This window comes from Lissotriton vulgaris, chromosome 5, assembly GCF_964263255.1.
Source record: "Lissotriton vulgaris chromosome 5, aLisVul1.2, whole genome shotgun sequence".
Taxonomy (NCBI): Eukaryota; Metazoa; Chordata; class Amphibia; order Caudata; family Salamandridae; genus Lissotriton; species Lissotriton vulgaris.
The window spans coordinates 2,031,133,950-2,031,148,590 of NC_141693.1; the positions used below are offsets into that span (position 1 = coordinate 2,031,133,950).

Below are 14,641 nucleotides of genomic sequence, written 5' to 3' on the forward strand. Positions count from 1 at the left end.
CCTGCCAAGACCTGTAGACATGCTGCCTCCTTCTCCCTGCCAAGACCTGTAGACACACTGCCTCCTACTCCCTGCCAAGACCCGTAGACATGCTGCCTTCATCTGCCTGCCAAGACCTGTAGACATGCTGCCTCTTTCTGTCTGCCAAGACCTGTAGATATGCTGCCTCCTTCTCCCTGCCAAGACCTGTAGACACACTGCCTCCTACTCCCTGCCAAGACCTGTAGACATGCTGCCTCCTTCTCCCAACCAAGACCTGCAGACACACTGCCTCCTTCTGCTGGCCAAGAACTGCAGACATGCTGCCTCCTTCTCCCTGCCAAGACCTGTAGACATGCTGCCTCCTTTTCCCTGCCAAGACCTGTAGACACACAGCATCCTTCTCCATGCCAAGACCTGGAGCCCTTCCCCCTGTCAAGACCTGTGGACACCCTACTTTGTTCTTCCTTCCAACATCAGCGGACGCCTCGTGGCTTTCTTCTTTTCACGCCCTCCGCAGACCTTTGGGCTCCTAGTATGCTTCTGGCTGCCAAGTCTTGGGGGCTTCTAGCTCCCTTCTCCCTCCTGAGACCTGTGGGCTGCTATTACCCTTCTCCCCTGTCAAGACCTGCTAGGGTTTAATAACTCCTGTGTATCGTCCACCTTGCCAAGACCTGCAGGCTCCTACCCCCTTCACCCTGCCAAGAGCTGCGCGCTCCTAGTGCCCTTCTCCCTGCCCGACCTATGGGCTCTGAGCCTCCTTCACCCTGCAAACACCTGCTAAGACCTGCGGACTCCTAGCGCCCTTCTCCTTGCCAAGACCTGCGAGCTCCTAGCGTCCTTCACCCTGCCAAGACCTGCGAGCTCCTCGTGCCCTTCACCCTGCCAAGACCTGCGAGCTTTTAGCGCCCCTCTCCCTGCCAAGACCTGCGAGCTCCTAGCGTCCTTCACCCTGCCAAGACCTGCGAGCTCCTAGCGTCCTTCACCCTGCCAAGACCTGAGAGCTCCTAACGCCCTTCACCCTGCCAATACCTTCGAGCTCCTAGCGTCCTTCTCCCTGCCAAGACCTGCGAGCTCCTAGTGCCCTTCACCCTGCCAATACCTTCGAGCTCCTAGCGTCCTTCTCCTTGCCAAGACCTGCGAGCTCCTAGCGTCCTTCTCCCTGCCAAGACCTGAGAGCTCCTAGCGCCCTTCACCCTGCCAATACCTTCGAGCTCCTAGCGTCCTTCTCCCTGCCAAGACCTGCGAGCTCCTAGCGTCCTTCTCCTTGCCAAGACCTGAGAGCTCCTAGTGCCCTTTACTCTGCCAAGACCTTCGAGCTTCTAGCGCCCTTCTCCCTGCCAAGACCTGCGAGCTCCTAGTGCCCTTCACCCTGCCAAGACCTGAGAGCTCCTAGCCTCCTTCACCCTGCAAACACCTGCTAAGACCTGCGGACTCCTAGCGCCCTTCTCCTTGCCAAGACCTGCGAGCTCCTAGCGTCCTTCTCCCTGCCACGACCTGCGAGCTCCTAGTGCCCTTCACCCTGCCAAGACCTGCGAGCTCCTAGCGTCCTTCACCCTGCCAAGACCTGAGAGCTCCTAGCGCCCTTCACCCTGCCAAGACCTGAGAGCTCCTAGCGTCCTTCACCCTGCCAACACCTTCGAGCTCCTAGCGTCCTTCTCCCTGCCAAGACCTGCGAGCTCCTAGTGCCTTTCACCCTGCCAAGACCTGCGAGCTCCTAGCGTCCTCCTCCTTGCCAAGACCTGAGAGCTCCTAGTGCCCTTCACTCTGCCAAGACCTTCGAGCTTCTAGCGCCCTTCTCCCTGCCAAGACCTGCGAGCTCCTAGTGCCCTTCACCCTGCCAAGACCTGAGAGCTCCTAGCGTCCTTCACCCTGCCAAGACCTTCGAGCTCCTAGCGTCCTTCACCCTGCCAAGACCTGCGAGCTCCTAGTGCCCTTCACCCTGCCAAGACCTGCGAGCTTTTAGCGCCCCTCTCCCTGCTAAGACCTGCGAGCTCCTAGCATCCTTCTCCCTGCCGACATGCGAGCTCCTAGTGCCCTTCACCCTGCCAAGACCTGCGAGCTCTTAGCGCCCCTCTCCCTGCCAAGACCTGCGAGCTCCTAGCGCCCTTCTCCTTGCCAAGACCTGCAAGCTCCTAGTGTCCTCTCCCTGCCAGGACCTACGGGTTCTGAGCCCCCTTCACCCTACAAACACCTGCTAAGACCTGCGGGCTCCTAGGGCCCTTCTCCCTGCCAAGACATGCGAGCTTCTAGCGCTCTCCTCCCTGCCGAGACCTGCGGGCTCCTAGTGCCCTTCTCCCTGTGAACACCTGACCGCTTCTACCATCATTCACCCTGCCAACACCTGCTAAGATCTGTGGGCTCCCAGCATCCTTCTCTCTGTGAAGACCTGCAGGCTCCTGGCATCCATCTCCCTGCCAAGCCCTGCGGGCTCCAAGTGCCCTTCATCATGCCAAGCCCTGCAGGCTCCTTGTGCCCTTCACCATACTAAGCCCTGCAGGCTCCTTGAGCCCTACACCATGCCAAGCCCTGCAGGCTCCTTGTGCCCTTCACCATACTAAGCCCTGCAGGCTCCTTGAGCTCTACACCATGCCAAGCCCTGCAGGCTGCTAGTGCCCTTCACCATGCCAAGCCCTGCAGGCTCCTTGAGCCCTTCACCATGCCAATCCCTGCAGGCTGCTAGTGCCCTTCACCATGCCAAGCCCTGCAGGCTGCTAGTGCCCTTCACCATGCCAAGCCCTACAGGCTCCACTGCCCTTCACCATGCCAAGCCCTGCAGGCTCCTGGAGCCCTTCACCATGCCAAGCCCTGCAGGCTCCTTGAGCCCTTCACCATGCCAAGCCCTGCAGGCTCCACTGCCCTTCACCATGCCAAGCCCTGCAGGCTCCTGGAGCCCTTCACCATGCCAAGCCCTGCAGGCTCCTTGAGCCCTTCACCATGCCAAGCCCTGCAGGCTCCTTGTGCCCTTCACCATACTAAGCCCTGCAGGCTCCTTGAGCCCTACACCATGCCAAGCCCTGCAGGCTCCTGGAGCCCTTCACCATACTAAGCCCTGCAGGCTCCTTGAGCCCTTCACCATGCCAAGCCCTGCAGGCTCCTGGAGCCCTTCACCATGCCAAGCCCTGCAGGCTCCTTGAGCCCTTCACCATGCCAAGCCCTGCAGGCTCCTTGTGCCCTTCACCATACTAAGCCCTACAGGCTCCACTGCCCTTCACCATGCCAAGCCCTGCAGGCTCCTGGAGCCCTTCACCATGCCAAGCCCTGCAGGCTCCTTGAGCCCTTCACCATGCCAAGCCCTGCAGGCTCCACTGCCCTTCACCATGCCAAGCCCTGCAGGCTCCTGGAGCCCTTCACCATGCCAAGCCCTGCAGGCTCCTTGAGCCCTTCACCATGCCAAGCCCTGCAGGCTCCTTGTGCCCTTCACCATACTAAGCCCTGCAGGCTCCTTGAGCCCTTCACCATGCCAAGCCCTGCAGGCTCCTGGAGCCCTTCACCATGCCAAGCCCTGCAGGCTCCTGGAGCCCTTCACCATGCCAAGCCCTGCAGGCTCCTGGAGCCCTTCACCATACTAAGCCCTGCAGGCTCCTTGAGCCCTTCACCATGCCAAGCCCTGCAGGCTCCTGGAGCCCTTCACCATGCCAAGCCCTGCAGGCTCCTTGAGCCCTTCACCATGCCAAGCCCTGCAGGCTCCTTGTGCCCTTCACCATACTAAGCCCTGCAGGCTCCTTGAGCCCTACACCATGCCAAGCCCTGCAGGCTCCTTGTGCCCTTCACCATACTAAGCCCTGCAGGCTCCTTGTGCCCTTCACCATACTAAGCCCTGCAGGCTCCACTGCCCTTCACCATGCCAAGCCCTGCAGGCTCCTGGAGCCCTTCACCATACTAAGCCCTGCAGGCTCCTTGAGCTCTACACCATGCCAAGCCCTGCAGGCTGCTAGTGCCCTTCACCATGCCAAGCCCTGCAGGCTGCTAGTGCCCTTCCCTGCCAAGACTCGGAGACTTTCTCCTTGACAAAGCCCTGCGGGCTCCTAGCATCCATTTCCCTGTCAGACCTGCGGACTCCGAGCCTCCTTCTCACTGTCGACCTGTGGTCTCCTATTGCCCTTCTCCCTGCCAAGGCTTTCCAAGGCCAGCGGGCTCATAGCATCATTCACTCTGCCAAGAACTATGGGCTACTACCCCCTTTGCCCTACCAAAGCCTCCTGGCACCTACCTCCTACCCCCTTTACCCTGCCAAGATCTGGGGGAACCTAGCGCCCAGCTCCTTGCCAAGAATTGGGTGCTCTGAGCTCCCTCCAAGACCTGGAGACAAACATCGTGCCATGACCCGCAGGCTCCTAGCATCCTTTCCCCTGCCTAGACCTGAAGCCCTTCTCCTTGCCAACTCCTGTGGGCTCTTAATTTGCTTTACCCTGCCAAGACCTGCAGGTTCCTAGTGCGCTTTAAGATCTAACATTCTCGAGAAGATGATGATAATGCTGGCGTTCTTGTCCCACCTCTAAGTTCTGACGTCCTCTAGGAGAATATGGTGATGGCACTCTGGTTGCACGTCTGGACCTGCTATGCTCTAGGAGGTGATGATGCTAGTGCTGTAGGAGATGATGGTGCTGGTGCTCACTGAGATGACGATGCTGCAGCTCATGGAGATGATGATGATGCTGGCACTGTAGGAGATGATGATGCTGGTGCTCTAGGAAATGATGGTGCTCTAGGAGGTGATGGTTCTGGCACTATAAGAGATGATGATGCTGGTGGTCTAGGAGGTGATGGTTCTGGCACTCTAGGAGATGATGATGCTGGCGCTGCAGTTGCACCTCTAAGATCTGCTTGTCCTCTAGAAGATGATGATGTTGGTGATCCTGGAAATGATGGTGCTTGTAATCTAGGAGACAATGGTGCTGGCGCCCTAGGAGGCCGCAATACTCCTGGTTTCTTTCCCGTTGCGTCTCTGATGTCTCCGTTCTTGACTTGCGAAACCGGAGCTCCAAGCCAGCTGTTAAATAGAGCCTTCAACCGCGTTTGTGAACGGAAAAGAAACCAGGAGCATTGCGGCCTTTACACTTTAGCCCACATTCACTCGGAAGCAGGGACCATTATGCCCACCATCTTTTAAATAGCTCAGATTACATTAACTAGGTCATGTCCAGCCAAGTAATCCGGTAGGGCCCAGCTATGAAGTGCTGGTTCTCGCCCTCTTAATTCAGGACCCTACGCGCCCTTCTCTGTCATTAGCCTTCATTGACAGTCAACACATGGTTACTCCCTTTCCCTTCACTATCTCCTCTGTCCTGAGGAAGACCCGGCGTAAGGGATACAACAGCCTACATTTTTCTTGGGGTCGAAACGTCGCCATCTATACTGCTAGCCAGCTTGAACAACAGAAACTCAACATTGTGTTACTGCTTAAAATCATGGCTATTTATTGTTTGGATAAATTGTTGAATGATAGGCTCGAGAAATGAGTAACCCTGGGCGAAGAACTACGCTACGCTCGCGTAGTTTGCGAAGTTTGCGCTACTTTGCACTACGCGAATTACATGTAGCACAGTGCAAACACGCGTAGCATAACGTAGCGTAGCAGTAGTGCTGCTGTCATTTTTTGCTTGCTCGCGGTCCTCAACGTCAAGTTGGCGACCGCGAGCGAGCAAAATGACATCCCGGCGAGACTTTTTCCTCGTTCACGATCGGCCACATCAAGTGGCTGATCGCGAGCGTGAAAAATAAACCTCCCAGCGAGATTTTCAACGCCGGGAGGTCAGGTTTCTCATTGCGAGTGGTCGCGTATGCTCATATATGTTGCGTCCCCAAGTCCTCCATAATCAGAATACTAAACATTTTCTGTACATTTGGTCGATATTCTGGGTATACCATTAACTTGACCAAATCAGTTGTGTTTGCCTTATGTGGTACACTGCCAAAAATATCGCTGACCTGTGAGACACAGGTGGTCATGGATGGTCCCCATTAATTGTGTATCTTTATCACATCTGACAAGGACCGGTTCCATGCCTGCAGTCTCCTGCCCCCTCATAGACTCAGGGGTGATGTCCGCCACTGGCAAGCCCTTCCGCTTTCACCTCTTGGCAGGGCGGCACTGTTTAAAAAAAACTTTTTTATATGTACTGCGGAACACGCCCTTTTTGGTTCAAGACTCAAATTTCACCTCAATAAATAGTGAGGTGCGCTTGCTGCTGTGAGATGGGGGCCCACCAAAGATTGCACTTAATAAACTGACCCGTGGAGGGTACAATGGTGGTATCGCATTGCCTCATATCCAGATGTACTGTAGGGCAGCTCAGATTGCAACCGTCCATCAATGGGTTCACCAGCCGTCACCAGAACCAGTGTACCAGATGGATAGGGTATCTTCATGCACTATCTACTGACCCACGAAGACTCATGCTCAAGGGTCCCACAGCTGTGACGATTCGTCGATGGCACGAGACTCTCTCCAAATTAGGATGGAAGAATACATTCACCAAAGCTACAACACTCTGGCGAGTACAGCAACTTGGGACAGCAAGCATTAGAAAGAGTTTCACTCAATGGGATTTAATCGGAATTTCCAGATTGGGTGATCTATACACAAGTGGTGGAATGATCTCCTTCGAAAACCTACAGAAAACATGATCTGGCCAAGATGGAATATTTCCGATATCTGAAGAACCGTCATGCTGTACAGGCGGCAGTGCCCAGCGGAACTGAATTCCCCCCGAAGTCGTCGTCTCTGGAGGGTAGGCTCCTCGAGGAACATCTCTTGCAAAAAGTGATCCACGAACGTATAAAAAGCGAATCAACAACTTACCCAACTCACTCGTAGTGTTAAGGGATCGCTGGAGTGTGGACATCCCAGGCTTGCAGGAGGAGGAATGGCCAGAGGCACTGGCCTCGCTGAGTGAGGTAGTGATAAAGGCCCGTTTCGACTAGTCCAAATCAAAATATACATAGAACATACATTTCACGCACCACACTTGTGAAGATGGGTCGTAGGGCGGAGAGACAGGACCATCCTTCCATATTATATGGTAATGTCGAGAGACTCCGCTCTATTGGCAGGCAGTGGTTGAGTGTATGTCGGGGTGGTGGGAGAATTGCTCCGGATATCGCCTAAGAGGTGCCTTCTGAATGTGCGAGAGGACACAGATCTAGGGAGGGCAGGCCAAACCTGGGTAACTCTGGGCTTTATGCTGGCCAAAAGAAACATAGCGCGTCATTGGGGGACCTCTTCCCCGACTCTATTGCGATACAGGAAAAAAGACATGGACTGGTGCATGGTGGCGGAGAAAATGGTTTATATGCAAAGAGGCTCCCCGAAAAAATGGGGAAAAATCTGGGACAAATGGAATGTATTTAGGGGCAGTCCGTGCGCGCCTTTGCTCAAGCAGAAACAATTTGATGCTGCCAGTGTTCCTGGTAACGAGAAGGGTGACGGCCCTGCATGGCCCAGGAGTAATGTTCGAGGTAGAAGTGCTGCCACCCATAATGATGCCGGTAAGTTTCATGATGTGCCGCCACAATTTGTGTCATGTTACAATAAAAAGATAATTGGAAACAAATGGTGGGAAGCTCACATCTAGTTGTGCATTCACAAAGGAGGTGGATTCACTGTAGTCAAGAAGATTGTCTTATAAGATGTTGGATGGATGTTTAGCTGCACCTTGGCAGCTAGTGCGTCCTGGGAATGCTTCCACGCCACGGCAAATAACATGTAGTGTCTTTCGAAAGGAAAGGAGCTGAACAAGTAGTTGAGAGCTTCTAAATAAACGATTCTGACATCAAGGGCGGGCAGGATCCCCTTCCAAAGCAAGGCACGCTGAAGGCCCTTCCCAGTGGTAACAAGTATTAGGTCCTGGTGGCCGGAGTGCTGGACGCTTCAAGGTTGGAGGCATTTCTAGACCGAGAGGACAGGCGTGGGCCTTTTGGGTCTCATTAGCAGCAGTGGACTTGACCACTTTAAATAGAATAAATAGGTTCAACCTCTGAGTATAAGAGACAGACCCACTGGCAACCCCGCTGAGTATAAGAGACAGACCCACTGGCAACCCCGCTGAGTATAAGAGACAGACCCACTGGCAACCCCGCTAAGTATAAGAGACAGACCCACTAGGTTCTGGCTCTGAGTATAAGAGACAGGCCCCCAGGTTCCTCCTCTAATTACAGGAGACAGAACTGCCATGTTCCGCCTTTGAGTATAGGAGACAGGCCCCCCCAGGTTCCGCCTCTGAGTATAGGAGACAGGCCCCCCCAGGTTCCGTCTCTGAGTATAGGAGACAGGCCCCCCCAGGTTCCGTCTCTGAGTATAGGAGACAGGCCCCTTAGGTTCTGTCTCTGACTATATGAGACAGGCCCCCCCCCAGGTTCCGCCTCTGAGTATAGGAGACACGCCCCCAGGTTCCGCCTCTGAGTATAGGACACAGCCCCCCAGGTTCCGTCTCTGAATATAGGAGACAGGCCCCCAGGTTCCGTCTCTGAGAATAGGAGACAGGCCCCTCAGGTTCCGCCTCTGAGAATAGGAGACAGCCCCCCCAGGTTCCGCCTCTGAGTATAGGAGACACGCCCCCAGGTTCCGCCTCTGAGTATAGGAGACACGCCCCCAGGTTCCGCCTCTGAGTATAGGAGACAGGCCCCCAGGTTCCGCCTCTGAGTATAGGAGACAGGCCCCCCAGGTTCCGCCTCTGAGTATAGGAGACACGCCCCCAGGTTCCGCCTCTGAGTATAGGAGACACGCCCCCAGGTTCCGCCTCTGAGTATAGGAGACAGGCCCCCAGGTTCCGCCTCTGAGTATAGGAGACAGGCCTCCCCAGGTTCCGCCTCTGAGTATAGGAGACAGGCCCACCAGGTTTTGCCACTGAGTATAAGAGACAGATCCACTGGGTTCTGCCTCTGAGAATGAGAGACTAACCCGCCAGGTTCCCTCTCTGAGTATAAGAGACACGCCCCCAGGTTCCGTCTCTGAGTATAGGAGACACGCCCCCAGGTTCCGCCTCTGAGTATAAGAGACACGCCCCCAGGTTCCGTCTCTGAGTATAGGAGACAGGCCCCCCCAGGTTCCGCCTCTGAGTATAGGAGACACGCCCCCAGGTTCCGCCTCTGAGTATAGGAGACACGCCCCCAGGTTCCGTCTCTGAGTATAGGAGACAGGCCCCCCCAGGTTCCGCCTCTGAGAATAGGAGACAGGCACCCCAGGTTCCGCCTCTGAGAATAGGAGACAGGCACCCCAGGTTCCGCCTCTGAGAATAGGAGACAGGCACCCCAGGTTCCGCCTCTGAGTATAGGAGATACGCCCCCAGGTTCCGTCTCTGAGTATAGGAGACAGGCCCCCCCAGGTTCCGCCTCTGAGTATAGGAGACAGGCCCCTCAGGTTCCGTCTCTGAGTACAGGAGACAGGCCCCCCCCAGGTTCCGCCTCTGAGAATAGGAGACAGGCCCCTCAGGTTCCGCCTCTGAGTATAGGAGACAGGCCCCCAGGTTCCGCCTCTGAGTATAGGAGACACGCCCCCAGGTTCCGCCTATGAGTATATGAGACAGTCCCACCAGGTTTTGCCACTGAGTATAAGAGACACACCCGCTGGGTTCTGCCTCTGAGTCTAAGAGACAGACCCACTAGGTTCTGCCTCTGAGTATAAGAGACAGCCAGCCAGGTGCCACCTCCGAGTATAAGATACAGACACGCCAGGTGCCACCTCTGAGTATAACAGACAGGCCCTCCAGAATCCACCTCTGAATATAAGAGACAGACCCACAGGTTCCAGCTCTGAGTATAAGAGACAGATCCACTGGGTTCCTTCCGCCTCAGAGTACAAGAGACAGACCCGCCGGGTTCCCCCTCTGCGTATAAGAGACAGACCCACTAGGTTCTGGTTCTGAGTATAAAAGACAGGTTCCCCCTCTAAGTACAGGAGACAGAACTGCCATGTTCTGCCTTTGAGTATAGGAGACAGGCCCCTCAGGTTCCGCCTCTGAGTATAGGAGACAGGCCCCCAGGTTCCGCCTCTGAGAATAGGAGACAGGCCCCTTAGGTTCTGTCTCTGACTATATGAGACAGGCCCCCCCCAGGTTCCGCCTCTGAGTATAGGAGACAGGCCCCTCAGGTTCCGCCTTTGAGTATAGGAGACAGGCCCCTCAGGTTCCGCCTTTGAGTATAGGAGACAGGCCCCTCAGGTTCCGCCTTTGAGTATAGGAGACAGGCCCCTCAGGTTCCGCCTTTGAGTATAGGAGACACGCCCCCAGGTTCCGCCTCTGAGTATAGGAGACAGGCCCACTAGGTTTTGCCGCTGAGTATAAGAGACAGATCCACTGGGTTCCACCTCTGAGTATTAGAGACACAGCCCCCCCCGCAAGTTGTGCCTCTGAGTATAAGAGACAGACCCACTAGGTTCTGCCTCTGAGTCTAAGAGACAGCCAGCCAGGTGCAACCTTCGAGTATAAGATACAGACCCGCCAGGTGCTACCTTTGAGTATAAGAGAGAGACCCACTAGGTTCTGCCTCCGAGTATAAGATACAGACCCACCAGGTTCTACCTCCGTATATAATACACAAACCCACAGCTTCCACCTTTGAATATAAGACACAGGCGCATGAGTTCCATCTCAGAGTATAGGAGACAGGCACACCAGGTTCCGCCTCTGAATATAAGAGACAGACCCACAGGTCCACAAGTTCCACCTCCAAGTACAAGAGACAGACCTGCTGGGTTCTGCGTCTCAGTATAAGAGACATGCCCACCAGGTTCCACCTCTGAGAAAAGAAGACAGCCCGCCCGGTTCCATCTCCGAGTACAGGAGACAGGCCCACCGGGTTCCCCCGGGATTCTTCCTCTGAGTATAAGAGAGAGACCCACCAGGTTCCGCCTCTGAGTATAAGGGACAGGCCTGCCAGGTTCCGTCTCTGAGTATAGGAGGCAGGCTCACCAGGTTTTGCCGCTGAGTATAGGAGACAGGCCCGCACGGTTCCGCCTCTGAATATAAGAGACAGGCCTGCCAGGTTCCGCCTCTAAGTACAGGAGACAGACCCGCCAGGTTCTGCCTGTGAGTATAGGACACAGGCCCCACAGGTTCCATCTCTGAGTATAGGAGACAGGCCCACCAGGTTTTGCCACTGATGATAAGAAACAGGTCCGCCAAGTTCTGCCTCTGAGTGTAAGAGACAGATCCACTGGGTTCCTCCTCTGAGTTTTAGAAACAGGCCTCTGAGTATAAGAGACAGACCCGCTGGGTTCTGTCCCTGAGTATAGGAGACAGGCCCATCAGGTTCCGCATTCTAGTACAAGAGACAGCCCTCCCCCCAGGTTCCACCTATGAGTATAAGAGACAGATTCACCAGGTTCCACCTCCGAATAAAAGAGACAGACCCACAGGTTCCACATCTGAGTATAAGAGACAGGCCTGCCAGGTGCCACCTCCTAGTATAGTTCAAGTTCAGTAATTTGTATAGCGCACTACTCTTCAAGGCGCTTGAGTGAGGGTGGGTGTGTCATTTATCGAATAGCCAGGTTTTAAGCTGCTTTCTGAAGGAGAGGTGGTTCTGTGTGAGGCGGAGGTGAGTGGGGAGAGAATTCCAGGTCTTGGCCGCTAAGTAGGAGAAGGATCTTCCTCCCATGGTGGATCTATTGATGCGCGGGATTGTGGCGAGGGCTTGATTGGATGAACGGAGTTGGAGGGTGGGTGTGTAGAAGGATAGTCGTTTGTTGAGGCATTCGGGTCCTAGGACGTAGAGGGCCTTGTGTGCGTGGGTGAGGAGACGGAACGTTATTCTTTTGTTGACGGGGAGCCAGTGGAGATCTTTCAGGTGACCGGAAATGTGAGCTTGACGGGGGATGTCCAGTATGAGTCTGGCTGAGGCGTTTTGGATGCGTTGGAGTTTGTTCTGTAGTTTGGCTGTGGTTCCGGCGTAGAGGGTGTTTCCATAATCTAGTTGGCTAGTGACTAGTGCGTGGGTGACTGTCTTTCTTGTTTCGGTGGGGATCCAGCGGAAGATCCTTTTGAGCATTCGTAGGATGTTGAAGCATGATGATGAGACGGCGTTGACTTGTCTGCTCATCGATAGGAAGGAGTCTAGGATGAAGTCCAGGTTACGCGCGTGATCCGTAGGTGTGGGTGCTGTGCCCAGAGCCGGTGGCCACCATGAGTCGTCCCATGCAGAGGGGGATGATCCTAAGACGAGGACTTCCGTTTTGTCCGAGTTCAGTTTTAAACGACTGTTCTTCATCCATTCGGCTACTTCTTTCATTCCTTCGTGTAGATTGGTTTTGGCGGTGTTAGGATCTTTGGCGAGGGAGAGGATCAGCTGGGCGTCGTCGGCGTAGGAGATGATGTTGAGGTTATGTTGTCGCGCGATGGATGCGAGAGGACTCATGTACACATTGAAGAGGGTGGGACTGAGTGATGATCCTTGTGGTACGCCGCAGATGACTTCGGTGGCCTCTGATTTGAATGGGGGGAGGCGGACTCTCTGGGTTCTTCCGGCGAGGAACGAGATGATCCAGTCCAACGCTTTTCCTTGTATTCCGATGTTGCTGAGGCGTTGTATGAGGGTGTTGTGACAGACTGTGTCGAAGGCGGCCAAGAAGGATGAGGGCAACTGTTTCTCCGTTGTCCAGTAGCGAGGTGCCCCTTCCGACTATAGAGACCCACTGGTTCCACCTCGGAGTATAACCGACAGACCCACAGGTTTCACCTCTGAATACAAGAGACAGACCCGCCAGAATCCACCTCTGAATATAAGAGATGGACCCACAGGTTCGAGCTCTGAGTATGAGTTAGGCCCGCCAGGTTCCACATCTGAGTATAAGAGACAGGTCCGCCAGGTTCCACCTCCGAATATAAGAGACTGTAGTGTAGTTCCTAGTTTCCCACTAGGCCCTGCGCATTGGAATAACATAAACAGTAGTATCGACGTGGAACTGCGGATATTCCAGGCCTCCACTGACTATGCTAAACTTAATTGGGTTGTGTTACCAACTAGCTCAGAGGTCACTGGAAACTTTCTTCTCTGCATGGGAAGTGATCAGATTCCCTGGCACAGACAAGAAGGGATTCAGTTTTCCAACAACCGTGCAACATGACAACTTTGCTCCTCAGATCAAGAGTCAATCTCTAGGGTCGTGTGAAACAATAGACATGTATTTCACTCAGTCAGTCTAGTGCAGTTTACTTTCACGAGATGTAGAGAATAGAGAGACGGGCGTTTGTCAATAAAAGGTTAACATTTATTGAACAGTCTTTCTTCTCGTACAAGAGAAATGTATTGCCACAATTGCAAGACTTGTTATGATAAAAAGTACGTACAGTAAGATAAGTATTGCGAAATAGAACTGTAAAAGCATTGATATGGTTTCTTAGCCATACAATGGTTTAAAAGTAATAAAACATATATACAGTCATATATACATTAGGCTAACATACTCAACTGGTGCTTCTAACTAAGCCTACCCCAGTGTGCCTGACCTAAGCCTAACACGTGGAAGGGGAGTAAGTAAGTAGCTTTAAGTTAAGTTGGTTTTGCCAAGGTTTGTTTCAAGAATTCTCGTCTAAGGGTTTAGTCAACACCATACCTCTGAATAGAATGATGGAGGATTGGTATCTCCTTCAGGGGTCACTCTCGATATCCCAGTCACCCGCAAGGGTAGACCGGAAACGCCGGAGCTGGATTTCTCTGCAGGAGAAAGGCAGCGGCTCTCTTCAGCGCGTCGAGGAAGGAGGGGGGACAGCGTCCGCGGGCAGCTGGAATCTGCTGGATGTCTTCGCAGAGGGACGGCTGTTCAGCTCCTAAGCGTACTGCACCATAGTTCGCGCTTTAGCAGCGATAATGGTATCAGCAGCTTCACCACCACAGGGACAGCAGGCTGCAGCGACAGAGTGCTAGATTTACCAACACGGGGTCTTGCAGGCAGCTGGCATCAGCAACAGTAGCTCATTGCTTAAGGCAACGTTGGTAATATTTATACCTGAAAGGTGCCGGGTTTGACGCAAGTTTGCTGGACATAAGACGTCAATTAAAGATGTCACTAGGAAGTGATAGTTATCAGTTGCTCATTAGAGTTCCATTACTAATCAAAACACAGCAAGCGGGGATTTCCAGGTTTGCTGAGTTTTTATCTTGTTGAAGAACTCGGAGTGTTATCTAGGAATATCAGATAGTGACTTCTGCTCTGTCATTGCACTAATTGGTCGCAAAGGAAGTGGCAGAGAGTTATGCTGGAATGTGGCTCTGTTCGTATGAGGCCAGAGATGACTTTTCAGAAAATCGCACTTGAACGGTTATGCCAATATAGGGAATAAATGGATTTATAGCCGAATAGGGGCATAAGGTCACAGTATCGATCAGGAACCTAGATAAACACATAACAAGACCTCCGCCAGGTGTCATCTCTGAGTATAAGAGACAGATTCACCAGGTTCCACCTCCGAATAAAAGAGACAGACCCACAGGTTCCACATCTGAGTATAAGAGACAGGTCCGCCATGTTCCACCTCCGGATATAAGAGACCTCCGCCAGGTGCCACCTCTGAGTATAAGAGACAGACCCACCAGGTGTCTCTTATATTTAGAGGTGTAACTAATGGGTCTGCCTCTTATACCATCGCATGACTGGTGTACCCCCTTATGCAACCAATTGACTGGTGTTTCTCTTCTTGCCATTGTTTGACTGGTGTGGCCCTTC

The 14,641-nt window shown here is 53.7% G+C and overlaps 1 protein-coding gene across 4 annotated transcripts in view; it reads left to right on the top strand.

Moving 5' to 3' along the window:
* The window catches only part of TTC16 (tetratricopeptide repeat domain 16), a 589,702-nt gene that overhangs the window by 249,158 nt on the left and 325,903 nt on the right, over positions 1-14,641 (top strand). The window lies entirely within an intron of this gene.